The 12,514-nt window shown below is 41.0% G+C and overlaps 1 protein-coding gene and 1 long non-coding RNA gene across 2 annotated transcripts in view; both read right to left on the bottom strand.

Moving 5' to 3' along the window:
- The window catches only part of LOC138966255 (cytokine receptor-like factor 1), a 104,145-nt gene extending 102,637 nt beyond the window's left edge, over positions 1–1,508 (bottom strand). The window contains exon 1 of the mRNA XM_070338396.1: positions 850–1,508. The gene's annotated coding sequence lies outside the window, so the exon portion shown is untranslated. The remainder of the gene's footprint in view (positions 1–849) is intronic.
- A 9,398-nt stretch (positions 1,509–10,906) lies between these two features.
- The window catches only part of LOC138966244 (uncharacterized), a 13,272-nt gene continuing 11,664 nt past the window's right edge, over positions 10,907–12,514 (bottom strand). Inside the window, exon 3 of the long non-coding RNA XR_011455648.1 lies at positions 10,907–12,039. This is a non-coding gene — a long non-coding RNA (uncharacterized lncRNA). The remainder of the gene's footprint in view (positions 12,040–12,514) is intronic.

Below are 12,514 nucleotides of genomic sequence, written 5' to 3'. Positions count from 1 at the left end.
GAGCGGGGTAGTAGTTGCGCTAAGAAGGATAGCACGCTTTTCTGTACCTCTCTTTGTTTTAACTTTCTGAGCGTGTTTTTAATCCAAACATATCATATCTATATGTTTTTGGAATCAGGAACCGACAAGGAATAAGATGAAAGTGTTTTTAAATTGATTTGGACAATTTAATTTTGATAATAATTTTTATATATTTAATTTTCAGAGCTTGTTTTTAATCCAAATATAACATATTTATATGTTTTTGGAATCAGCAAATGATGGAGAATACGATGAACGTAAATTTGGATCGTTTTATACATTTTAATTTTTTTTTACAATTTTCAGATTTTTAATGACCAAAGTCATTAATTAATTTTTAAGCCACCAAGCTGAAATGCAATACCGAAGTCCGGGTTTCGTCGAAGATTACTTGACCAAAATTTCAACCAATTTGGTTGAAAAATGAGGGCGTGACAGTGCCGCCTCAACTTTCACGAAAAGCCGGATATGACGTCATCAAAGACATTTATCAAAAAAATGAAAAAAACGTTCGGGGATTTCATACCCAGGAACTCTCATGTCAAATTTCATAAAGATCGGTCCAGTAGTTTAGTCTGAATCGCTCTACACACACACACACACACACACACACACACACACACGAACATACACCACGACCCTCGTCTCGATTCCCCCTCGATGTTAAAATATTTAGTCAAAACTTGACTAAATATAAAAAGAACATATGAGGCCTACATATATATATATGTAAAGGTAAAAAGGAAAGCTGACGGAGCAGAAATGGCGATGAATGAACGTAAATTCAAGGTTTAACACTAAGAATAGCTGACAGCAGAGCTGACTTACCTGCTAAACTCTGAGAACAGCAGATCTCCGATAGATGGTAACAGTAGATAACAACAACACGAATATAAACACCAAACAGGGAAGAACCAACCATCCCCACAAAGAAGTCGAGTTCCAGAGGACAGCACTGTTTACACTGCTGGTTTTTTGCCCCAGCCCCGGTTCGACAGGCTGAAGTTGATTTGCGTGGGTCTGAAGGCGGGCCTTTGTTGTGCCCGTGCTTTTCACGTGCGGTCAATCACCAAGGCGCCGGGCCGTACCGACCAACAAACCTCAGTCCCTCGCCCTGAATGCTTCCGCGTCCTTCTCACCCCGCACACCACTATTCACCTGGCTGCAAATAGTAGATGGGAACGAACGACAATGACATTATCACGCGACCGTCATGAAGGGCCTGTCAGTGCTCCTGTCGTTGGCCAAACTCCGAATGTCATTCAGCCTGGGCGCGCAACGTTGTATTCACACACTGATCTCGGGTTTCAAGCCTCTGCGCCTTCGCCTTTGTGGAAAAAAAGTTGTCAATTTCAATGGCAATCGGAACCCAATAAGTATGGCATAGGCACACGATAATGCACTAATTTGATAATCTAACTAGCTGGCTATAACTCTGCCTCGGCTTGGGAACTTCTTGGAAAGCATTTCCGTGATTGTAGACACTGTTTTTCCACGATTGTTATTTTCGTTTGAAAAATAAACAGCCCTCTGTGAGACAGAATCCAGAAGAAGTCGGCTTTGGAGTGGAGAGGCAAGCGACTGTGCAGTGAACTGTGCGTGTCACAGCCGGCGAGGACAACGAAGGAAAAGGGAGAATACTCTTGGACATGATTTGTCTCTAGATTCAAGAAAATGCTGCCTCCCTTCTAACAAGAATGTCCGTGTGATTTTTACCAATAACGAGGGGGAGAGGAAGTGTGTGTGTTTGTGTGTGTGTGTGTGTGTGTGTGTGTGTGTGTGTGTGTGTGTGTTTGAATGCATTTAGTAAATATTCAGTGTGTGTGTGTGTGTGAGTTGCTGAAAGGTTGTCGGCCCCTCTCTCTCTCTCTCTCTCTCTCAGGGCCTGAAACAGGGATGTATGTGTTGTCCGATTCTGTTCACCTTCTTTATCAATGAACTCGCAAATGACATAATCGGGAAAGGGAGACAGGGCATTCAGTTACTACCTAACCAGGTAGAAATATTTCTCATGTTGTTTGCGGATGATCTCGCCCTCATATCATCTACTGTAATAGGACTGCAAACACAGCTAACCACACTATACGAATCATCAAACAGACTCGGACTGAAAGTTAATGCGGAAAAAACAAAAGTTGTGGTATTCCGTAAAGGTGGTTATCTATCCGAGAAAGAAAAGTGGTACTTAGGCACTGAGATACTCGAAGTTGTTGGTAGGTATAAATACCTTGGCTTCACCTTTTCTACAATGATGAGTTTAAACATAGGCACGGAGGAATTTGTGTCGAGAGGCAAAAAGGGAACAATGGAAATCCTTAGAACGCTGAAAAAGTGTGGTATTTCCTCATGCGAAGTGTTTTTCAAACTGTTTGATGCTCAAATTTTCCCTTCACTGCTCTATGCTTCTGAACTTTGGGGTCACAGCGAAAATAAACAGATCGAAAGGGTGCACCTTTACGCGTGCAAGCTTTTTATGAATGTACCAACCATGACACCTAACGACATGATTTACAGTGAACTTGGCCGTTTTCCACTTCACATTGAGTCCGCTGCAAAGTGCATTTAATATTGGTTCCGCTTACTTAAGCAGCCGGACGTTAGATTTTCTAAGATGGCATACTTGTCCCTATTGAATATGCATGAGAGGGGCCATGACAACTGGGTCACACGTGTTAAGTCTTTGTTGTGTGAGCTTGGTTTTGGCCTTGTCACACCGGTGACACTGTGACGGTTCCCCTACGCTTTGTGTTCGGTGCCCTGACCCTTTGTGTTCGGTTCCCACTCGGTTCCCACACGCCAAAATTCGCGGACAAAACATCCATTTATGGTAGTATTACGCAATGTTGCTCTCTGAGAATGGTCTTGTTAGATCTGTGAGTGTTTACACTACATGCTGTTGGATTGAAGGTTTTTGATATTTTAGCCGTTATTAGGTAGAATGCCTTCCACTTTACTGCAAAACTGCATAATTCGTAGCATCGGCAAGAAATATCCTACCAAAAAATGCCTGCTTGGAACTGTCCGTGGTCCAGCAAAAAGTTCAACATGTCTGTAGCAGACAGCCCAAGTTTCAAGATTGTAGGGCCATCCAAACAGCCGTAATAATAAAAACAACAAAAGTAGTCAGTGAAATTGGCTGTGTTCGGTCCCCCCACACTTTTGTGACGTAGGCGTGACGGTTCCCATAATTCATTGTGTCGGTCCCCACTTTCTGTGTCGGACCCCACTTTCGACCTAATTTCTCTGTGACGGACCCCACAACCAGCCTATTTTGTGTCGGTCCCCACACCTTCTTGGATTTATGACTTGCCGGTTACTTGTATCATTGTATTCATTGAATCTAATTGTCTCGGAGTTATTTTTCAGCAAAAACCGGCAAGGCAGCACCTTTTGTGATACCAAGTAAGTCAGATGACATCAGTATGTGTGTGTGTGTGTGTGTGTGTGTGTGTGTGTGTGAGAGAGAGAGAGAGAGAGAGAGAGAGAGAGAGAGAGAGAGAGAGAGAGTGAGAGAGAGAGAGAGAGAGATTGACACCTTTCCAGATCACTCCGGTTATGCGACACTACCGCGAGCGTCACTACCGCGTGTCACACTACCGCGAGTACGACACTACCGCGTGTAACACTACCGCGTGTCACACTACCGCGAGTACGACACTACCGCGAGTATAACACTGCCGCGTGTCACACTACCGCGCGTACCACAACCGCGAGTACCATAACCGTAGAGAGAACGCATGCAAACTTACTTCTTGTGAGTTTGTGTTCTAACTTTGATTGGAAGCAACCCATTCTATATGTATTCTGATAGTGTGTTCTGATCGTTTTGAGTTCTTGGTTAGCATGACAAACATTGAATTAGTGTTCAGAGAACAGACCAGGCCTTTTTGTTTTATATTTCAAGGAAACATTTCAACCTTTGCCTTCAGCCATGGAAGTCATAAAATGACACGCGGTAATGTTATACTCGCGGTAGTGTGACACGCGGTAGTGTTATACTCGCGGTAGTGTCGTACTCGCGGTAGTGTCGTACTCGCGGTAAGTTCTGTTTCCGTACCCGCGACAGCGGCAGCGACAAAAGAAAACGCGCGCAAACGCGTGACGTGTTTCCGTACTTGCGTTTTAAACATGCGGTAAAATCTGTAAACTCCCGCGTTGCCGCGCGACAACGCGAAAAAATCGCTCCAGGACCCTTTCAAAAAAATCGCGTCGCTTGCCGCTTGTCGCGCCGCTAACGCGTCGCGCGTGTGGAAACACTCATGGTCATTTTCTATGTGCTTGATTGGCGTCGCGCCGCTGGAAAAACGCTGTCGCGGGTACGGAAACACAACTCTCTCTCTCTCTCTCTCTCTCTCTCTCTCTCTCTCTCTCTCACACACACACACACACACACACACACACACACACACACACACACACACATACTGATGTCATCTGACTTACTTGGTATTACAAAAGGTGCTGCCTTGCCGGTTTTTGCTGAAAAATAACTCCGAGACAATTAGATTCAATGAATACAATGATACAAGTAACCGGCAAGTCATAAATCCAAGAAGGTGTGGGGACCGACACAAAATAGGCTGGTTGTGGGGTCCGTCACAGAGAAATTAGGTCGAAAGTGGGGTCCGACACAGAAAGTGGGGACCGACACAATGAATTATGGGAACCGTCACGCCTACGTCACAAAAGTGTGGGGGGACCGAACACAGCCAATTTCACTGACTACTTTTGTTGTTTTTATTATTACGGCTGTTTGGATGGCCCTACAATCTTGAAACTTGGGCTGTCTGCTACAGACATGTTGAACTTTTTGCTGGACCACGGACAGTTCCAAGCAGGCATTTTTTGGTAGGATATTTCTTGCCGATGCTACGAATTATGCAGTTTTGCAGTAAAGTGGAAGGCATTCTACCTAATAACGGCTAAAATATCAAAAACCTTCAATCCAACAGCACCTAGGCATGTAGTGTAAACACTCACAGATCTAACAAGACCATTCTCAGAGAGCAACATTGCGTAATACTACCATAAATGGATGTTTTGTCCGCGAATTTTGGCGTGTGGGAACCGAGTGGGAACCGAACACAAAGGGTCAGGGCACCGAACACAAAGCGTAGGGGAACCGTCACAGTGTCACCGGTGTGCTTGTGTGGCAATTTGGAAGCGTGGCAGATGAGAGACTATTCCTGCGCACCTTCAAAGAACGATTAAGTGAAAACTTTTGTCTGAAATGGCTCAATCATACGTCACAAAGTCCTCGCTTTGAACTTTACCACAGTCACAAAAGTCTGATCGGACGAGAACATTATTTAGACTTTATAAAAGTGAATATCTACAGGACAGCTCTCAGCAGGTTCAGACTTGGCGTCTCTCCATTCAGTGCACACAGGCAACGTTTTTCGCATTCGGAATCAAGCCGGCTATGCCCTTTTTGTACAAATAAAACTGAGGATGAAATACATGTTGTCTTTGTGTGCCCAGTGTATCAGGCTATTAGAACCAGATATATTGGCATACCGGTTGACTCTCCATGCGAACTCCAACTGTGTGAACTGTTGAAAGGTAGCGACGAAACAAAAGCCGTAAGTTTTGCTAAATATCTATTCCTGGCTTGGAAAGCGAGGCAGAAGAGACTTGATGTTTGATTCGTGACATGGAAAATGTACCTCTCGGTATTACCGTTACCAGAAAGTTTTCATGGTTGATACACTGTTTGCTACGATGTATATATCTTTATTCCCCCCTCTGCTTCTTTACCTCTGTAAACTTGTAGAGCTAGTTATTTTTCGATAATGACCCAGCAACCAAACAAATAACGAGCCAGCAACAGCCTGAATCCTCGATAGCGCAATGGGTTGAGAAGCTGTTCTGTTTTGGTACTACTTTTGCGACTGAAAAGTTCCGAACGCTCTATACGTACGAAATATACATCTCTGGAGCAAACAATACAAACATACCGCATTTAAATTAACAACTACAGGCCTGAACACATGAATCTCCATATAAAATCCATGAGTTAGGTTGTTTTCTGAATCTAGATCTGCTGTGCACACACCGTTCATCACAAGCAAATTCCCAAGGCAAGTAACTCATACTCTTGCCGACAAGAGTAGTTCCCCTTCTTTTAACGCAGTTTCTTCGACAACACTGACTGCAATCCGACGGTCAGTTTTCAACAATATTTCATTTTATAAAAAGATCACACGCAACAAAATGCACACATCTCATCAATTTAAACAACATAAAGCGGTTTCATACACTATTTTCCCCAGAAAACTGAACTTCATACAGTAATTAACGTTCGAACACGGGTGCAAAAGTTCGTCTGCTAGTCCCATTTGACGAAAGAACATTATCCTAACACGATGCTAAAACATAAACAGAACACACAATATCTGCCTTTACCGCCACAGCAGAATAACAGCATATCTGTGTACTTGATTTTAGTCTAAAACAGGGAAACTGACAAGAAGTGTTAACAGAATGGAATGATTTGCACGGAACTATACAACCGCGCATTAATCGATCGCCTGCGCAGGTTGACTGGTTGAGTGATTCGGATTCGATCAAACTTTCGCACAAAAACTCCTGTTTTCTTTGAATATCTGAAGAAAGGAGGAATAAAGAGGTTACACACCTCGTCTCAGTGATTATTAAAAATAATGGTCTCAGTTCGCGGTCATGAAAAAGCTCGCTGAAGCTCGCATTTTTCATGATCCGCCAACTTCGACCATTATTTTTAATAATCACTGAGACTCGGCATGTAACCTCTACATATGGTGAGGTGACTATATTAGCAAGCAACTGCCAAAAATATTTAACACCATGTATATACATTTGATTCGATTACGTGAAATGCTGATTTTGTACATTTTCTCTTTTTTTTACCATTGTAAAAACCAAATCACTGGTTATACAATTAAACAATCCAATCCAATCCAATCTCTCTCTCTCTCTCTCTGTTTAAAATAAACTAGTAATACCCGTGCTCCGCACGGGATTTTTTCTTCTTCATTAATTACAGAGTTAATTATGAATAAGCAACAACAAAAACGTGTTCAATGTGCAATGGCACGCGCGTACAGAACAAAATGCCATACATTTATTGGAAGAAAAAAAAAGAAAAAAAGGGCACAGTGGTGGATTGGCCATGACTTGTGCAGTGACAACAGTAACATATTAAATTTAGAAGTAATTGCGACAAAGTTACCCAAAAAAAGCGCTAGCACACACAGAACAACAAAATGTGATAAAACATCAAACCTAAGAAAAGCAGCGTTCAATGTGCAATGAACTGCAAACCATTTACACAGCAGCAAACATGTGACGCTTTCTGAATCAGTTTCGGTCAATGTAGCGATATTTTCTTTTTACCAGGCTCGGCGCTTGAATACACTTTCTTTGTTTTCTTGTGTAGCTGCTCGCCATTAGTAATGCAAGAATCTACAGCTTGGTGAAGGCAGACAGTTACGAAGGAAAGGCTAAACAGTAAATGCGGCAAAACAAAAAAAGTGCGGGCTACATTGACCGAAATCTCAGAAAATATGACACATGGGAGTGAAACAAACACATAAACACAGCATTAAATGAGCAAATAGTGTGCACAGTACAAAAAAAGTTTTACACATCAGCAAATAGGAATGAAAAAGTAACCCAGTGGTAAATATACAGTGGGTTCTGTGAACAATAACAAATCATATAATTGGGAAAGAATAAAACAGCGTTAAATTGTGCCCTTTTCTAAGATTTCAGTCAATGTGGACAGTCTGAGAATTCAATCAATGTGACAAAATAATTTTGTCACGCTTCAACCAAGATGATGAATGCTAGTTAAAATGTGTAAAAGAATATATAAAACCAATCATATAATTGGGAAAGAAATCTCGTCGCAGTACCCCGACAGCTCGAGTGACCCACAATGAAACGTTTGTACGATTGACTGGACTTAAAACAAATTAGCGGCTACATTGACATAAATGAGGGACATAAATGTGCAAAAAAATGTGCCCAGAGAACAATAATTGTACACATCACAATATATAGAGACGGGGAAAAAAAACAGCACTAAATGGAACAAAATTTGTACACTTCAGCAAACATGTGAGTGAAAAATAAAATGTTAACCCTTACACTGGTGCAATTCTGTAACACATGTTACATAGCCACTGGTGAATTAGAGAGAAAAATAACAACAAGTCGCGTAAGGCGAAAATACAACATTTAGTCAAGTAGCTGTCGAACTCACAGAATGAAACTGAACGCAATGCAACGCAGCAAGACCGTATACTCGTAGCATCGTCAGTCCACCGCTCATGGCAAAGGCAGTGAAATTGACAAGAAGAGCGGGGTAGTAGTTGCGCTGAGAAGGATAGCACGCTTTTCTGTACCTCTCTTCGTTTTCACTTTCTGAGCGTGTTTTCAATCCAAACATATCATATCTATATATTTTTGGAATCAGGAACCGACAAGGAATAAGATGAAAGTGTTTTTAAATTGATTTCGAAAATTTAATTTTGATCATAATTTTTATATTTTTAATTTTCAGAGCTTGTTTTTAATCCAAATATAACATATCTATATGTTTTGGAATCAAAAAATGATGGAGAATAAGATGAACGTAAATTTGGATCGTTTTATAAATTTTTTTTTTTTTTTACAATTTTCAGATTTTTAATGACCAAAGTCATTAATTAATTTTTAAGCCACCAAGCTGAAATGCAATACCGAAGTCCGGGCTTCGTCGGAGATTACTTGACCAAAATTTCAACCAATTTGGTTGAAAAATGAGAGCGTGACAGTGCCGCCTCAACTTTCACGAAAAGCCGGATATGACGTCATCAAAGACATGTATAAAAAAAATGAAAAAAAGTCTGAGGATATCATACCCAGGAACTCTCATGTCAAATTTCATAAAGATCGGTCCAGTAGTTTAGTCTGAATCGCTCTACACACACACACACAGACAGACAGACACACACACACACACACATACACCACGACCCTCGTCTCGATTCCCCCCTCTATGTTAAAACATTTAGTCAAAACTTGACTAAATGTAAACAAGTCGCGTAAGGCGAAAATACAACATTTAGTCAAGTAGCTGTCGAACTCACAGAATGAAACTGAACGCAACGCAACGCAGCAAGACCGTATACTCGTAGCATCGTCACTCCACCGCCCGTGGCAAAGGCAGTGCCAGTGGAATTGACAAGAAGAGCGGGGTATTCGTTGCGCTGAGAAGGATAGCACGCTTTTCTGTACCTCTCTTCGTTTTAACTTTCTGAGCGTGTTTTTAATCCAAACATATCATATCTATATGTTTTTGGAATCAGGAACCGACAAGGAATAAGATGAAAGTGTTTTTAAATTGATTTAGAAAAAAAAATTTTGATAATAATTTTTATATATTTAATTTTCAGAGCTTGTTGTTAATCCAAATATAAAGTATTTATATGTTTTTGGAATCAGCAAATGATGGAGAATAAGATGAACGTAAATTTAGATCGTTTTATAAAAAAAATATTTTTTTTACAATTTTCAGATTTTTAATGACCAAAGTCATTAATTAATTTTTAAGCCACCAAGCTGAAATGCAATACCGAAGTCCGGGCTTCGTCGAAGATTACTTGACCAAAATTTCAACCAATTTGGTTGAAAAATGAGGGCGTGACAGTGCCGCCTCAACTTTCACGAAAAGCCTGATATGACGTCATCAAAGACATGTATCGAAAAAATGAAAAAAACGTCTGAGGATATCATACCCAGGAACTCTCATGTCAAATTTCATAAAGATCGGTCCAGTAGTTTAGTCTGAATCGCTCTACACACACACACAGACAGACAGACAGACAGACAGACAGACACACATACACCACGACCCTCGTCTCGATTCCCCCCTCTATGTTAAAACATTTAGTCAAAACTTGACTAAATGTAAAAACGGTCATATAGGTTTTCGCATCCATGGGAGGTAATCGGACTGAGCCAGTAGCGCGACATATGTCGTGACAACCAGGTGACAGTATACGTAAAGTAGCGCGACATATGTCGCGACAACCAGCCTAAGGGTTAAAATGTGAAATTGGTTCTGCGTTCTGCGAACAACAAAATGTTTACACATGCATTGTGCACAGAGAACAAAAGTTTACAGATCACCATGCGTACATGGCATTATGATGGTCAGGCCTGAAGAAATAAATTTGCTTTTGTTTAATATTTCTCTTGGGCTGCAAGCCAGCACAACGTAATTAAAACATTTCATTTGCCAAATCAGCGCTACCAAAACTGATAAATAGGACTAAGCATGGAGTATTCATTGCAGGGGCTCTTTTTATATTTAGTCAAGTTTTGACTAAATATTTTAACATCGAGGGGGAATCGAAACGAGGGTCGTGGTGTATGTGCGTGTGTCTGTGCGTGTGTGTGTGTGTGTGTGTGTGTGTGTGTGTGTGTGTGTGTGTGTGTGTGTGTGTGTGTAGAGCGATTCAGACTAAACTACTGGACCGATCTTTATGAAATTTGACATGAGAGTTCCTGGGTATGAAATCCCCGAACGTTTTTTTCATTTTTTTGATAAATGTCTTTGATGACGTCATATCCGGCTTTTCGTGAAAGTTGAGGCGGCACTGTCACGCCCTCATTTTTCAACCAAATTGGTTGAAATTTTGGTCAAGTAATCTTCGACGAAGCCCGGGGTTCGGTATTGCATTTCAGCTTGGTGGCTTAAAAATTAATTAATGACTTTGGTCATTAAAAATCGGAAAATTGTAAAAAAAATTAAAAATTTATAAAACGATCCAAATTTACGTTTATCTTATTCTCCATCATTTGCTGATTCCAAAAACATATAAATATGTTATATTCGGATTAAAAACAAGCTCTGAAAATTAAATATATAAAAATTATTATCAAAATTAAATTGTCGAAATCAATTTAAAAACACATTCATCTTATTCCTTGTCGGTTCCTGATTCCAAAAACATATAGATATGATATGTTTGGATTAAAAACACGCTCAGAAAGTTAAAACAAAGAGAGGTACAGAAACGCGTGCTATCCTTCTTAGCGCAACTACTACACTGCCTTTGCCATGAGCGGTGGACTGACGATACTACGAGTATACGGTCTTGCTGAAAAATGGCATTGCGTTCAGTTTCATTCTGTGAGTTCGACAGCTACTTGACTAAATATTGTATTTTCGCCTTACGCGACTTGTTTGTTTGTCATGCTGTGTGCCACACGCGTTGCAGTTGGCACCGTGTGTAGAGTTTAAGATGATGTGATTCCTATTCTTATAAAGTCAAAGTCGATCTCCGTTACACCCCCGCAAAAATTTACATGATTGCCCATATGGTCTTTGTTGATGTTCTTTGTCTCGTGACTTTATCGATATGTCGCAAAATGATTCCACAAAATTCAAAACAGGGATCAGATTTTACCCGCAACTACTGACTGAAAAAAGGTTGTCAAAAAATGGGTTGAATGTGAATGTTTATTCCCGAGACAATGCTTGGAGAGCTTCTCCCGATGTGACTGCGTCATCTGAAGTGGACTGGGTTGTGTTAGGACGTCGACATTGTCGAGGTGGTTTGATGTGTTTGTAGGAGTGCTTGTTGCTGCAGGGTTGTTTGGTGCAGCGGTGGGTGTAGGTGAACGTAGTGCAGATGAAGATTAGCTGGCTATTGCTGCAGGGTTGTTTGGTGCAGCAGTGGGTGTAGATGAACGTAGTGCAGATGAAGATGAGCTGGCTATTGCCGCAGGGTTGTTTGGTGCAGCGGTGGGTGTAGATGAACGTAGTGAAGATGAGGTGGCCGACTGGAGGCGTTGATTTTCACGCCTAAGATTGGTTAGTTGTGTGAAGTCTTTGCTCGCTTTGGTTTTTGCATCTGACAATTGGTTGATGATGGTCTGGAACGATTGCTTTTGTTTTTGTCGAAGTCGGGGTACTGCTTCACAGGCCAAGTTGTGGTCACCGTCTTGAAGTGAGATCGCAGTGAGTTGGTCGTTGGGACGCCATATCTGAAGAAAATGAAAAATAAAATATACCTTATACACAACACTGAAAAATGATTTGTTTTGGCAGGAATGACGTTTGCATGATTACGTCTACATGAACAAAATTTTCTCTTTATACGTTTGCTCATTGGTGTAAAATTCCAGCCACCCAAATGATCACACACACACACACAGTGATGAAAGTGCGCATCTCTTCCCAGCCTTGCAGCGCTTTGAAAGTTGGAAGCATTAAAGGTAAAAGCCATCGTGAAGATACGAACAAAAAGTATGACGTCTAAAATATATAATGATTCAAACGCATAGTTACAGAATAACATAAGTAAATGACAACAGAAAATATATACATGGTTCAAAAAAACACACACACACAATCGAGTGCACGCATCCATGCATATACACTCATGTACACACACACACAGACAAACACACACACACAATAAATGTACGTCCAATGGAACGTGTGCGCGTGTGTGTGGAT

Source organism: Littorina saxatilis, linkage group LG5 (assembly GCF_037325665.1).
Source record: "Littorina saxatilis isolate snail1 linkage group LG5, US_GU_Lsax_2.0, whole genome shotgun sequence".
NCBI lineage: Eukaryota > Metazoa > Mollusca > Gastropoda > Littorinimorpha > Littorinidae > Littorina > Littorina saxatilis.
The sequence above is the reverse complement of the archived record's forward strand: the minus strand, read 5'-3'. Positions and strand labels throughout refer to the sequence as shown.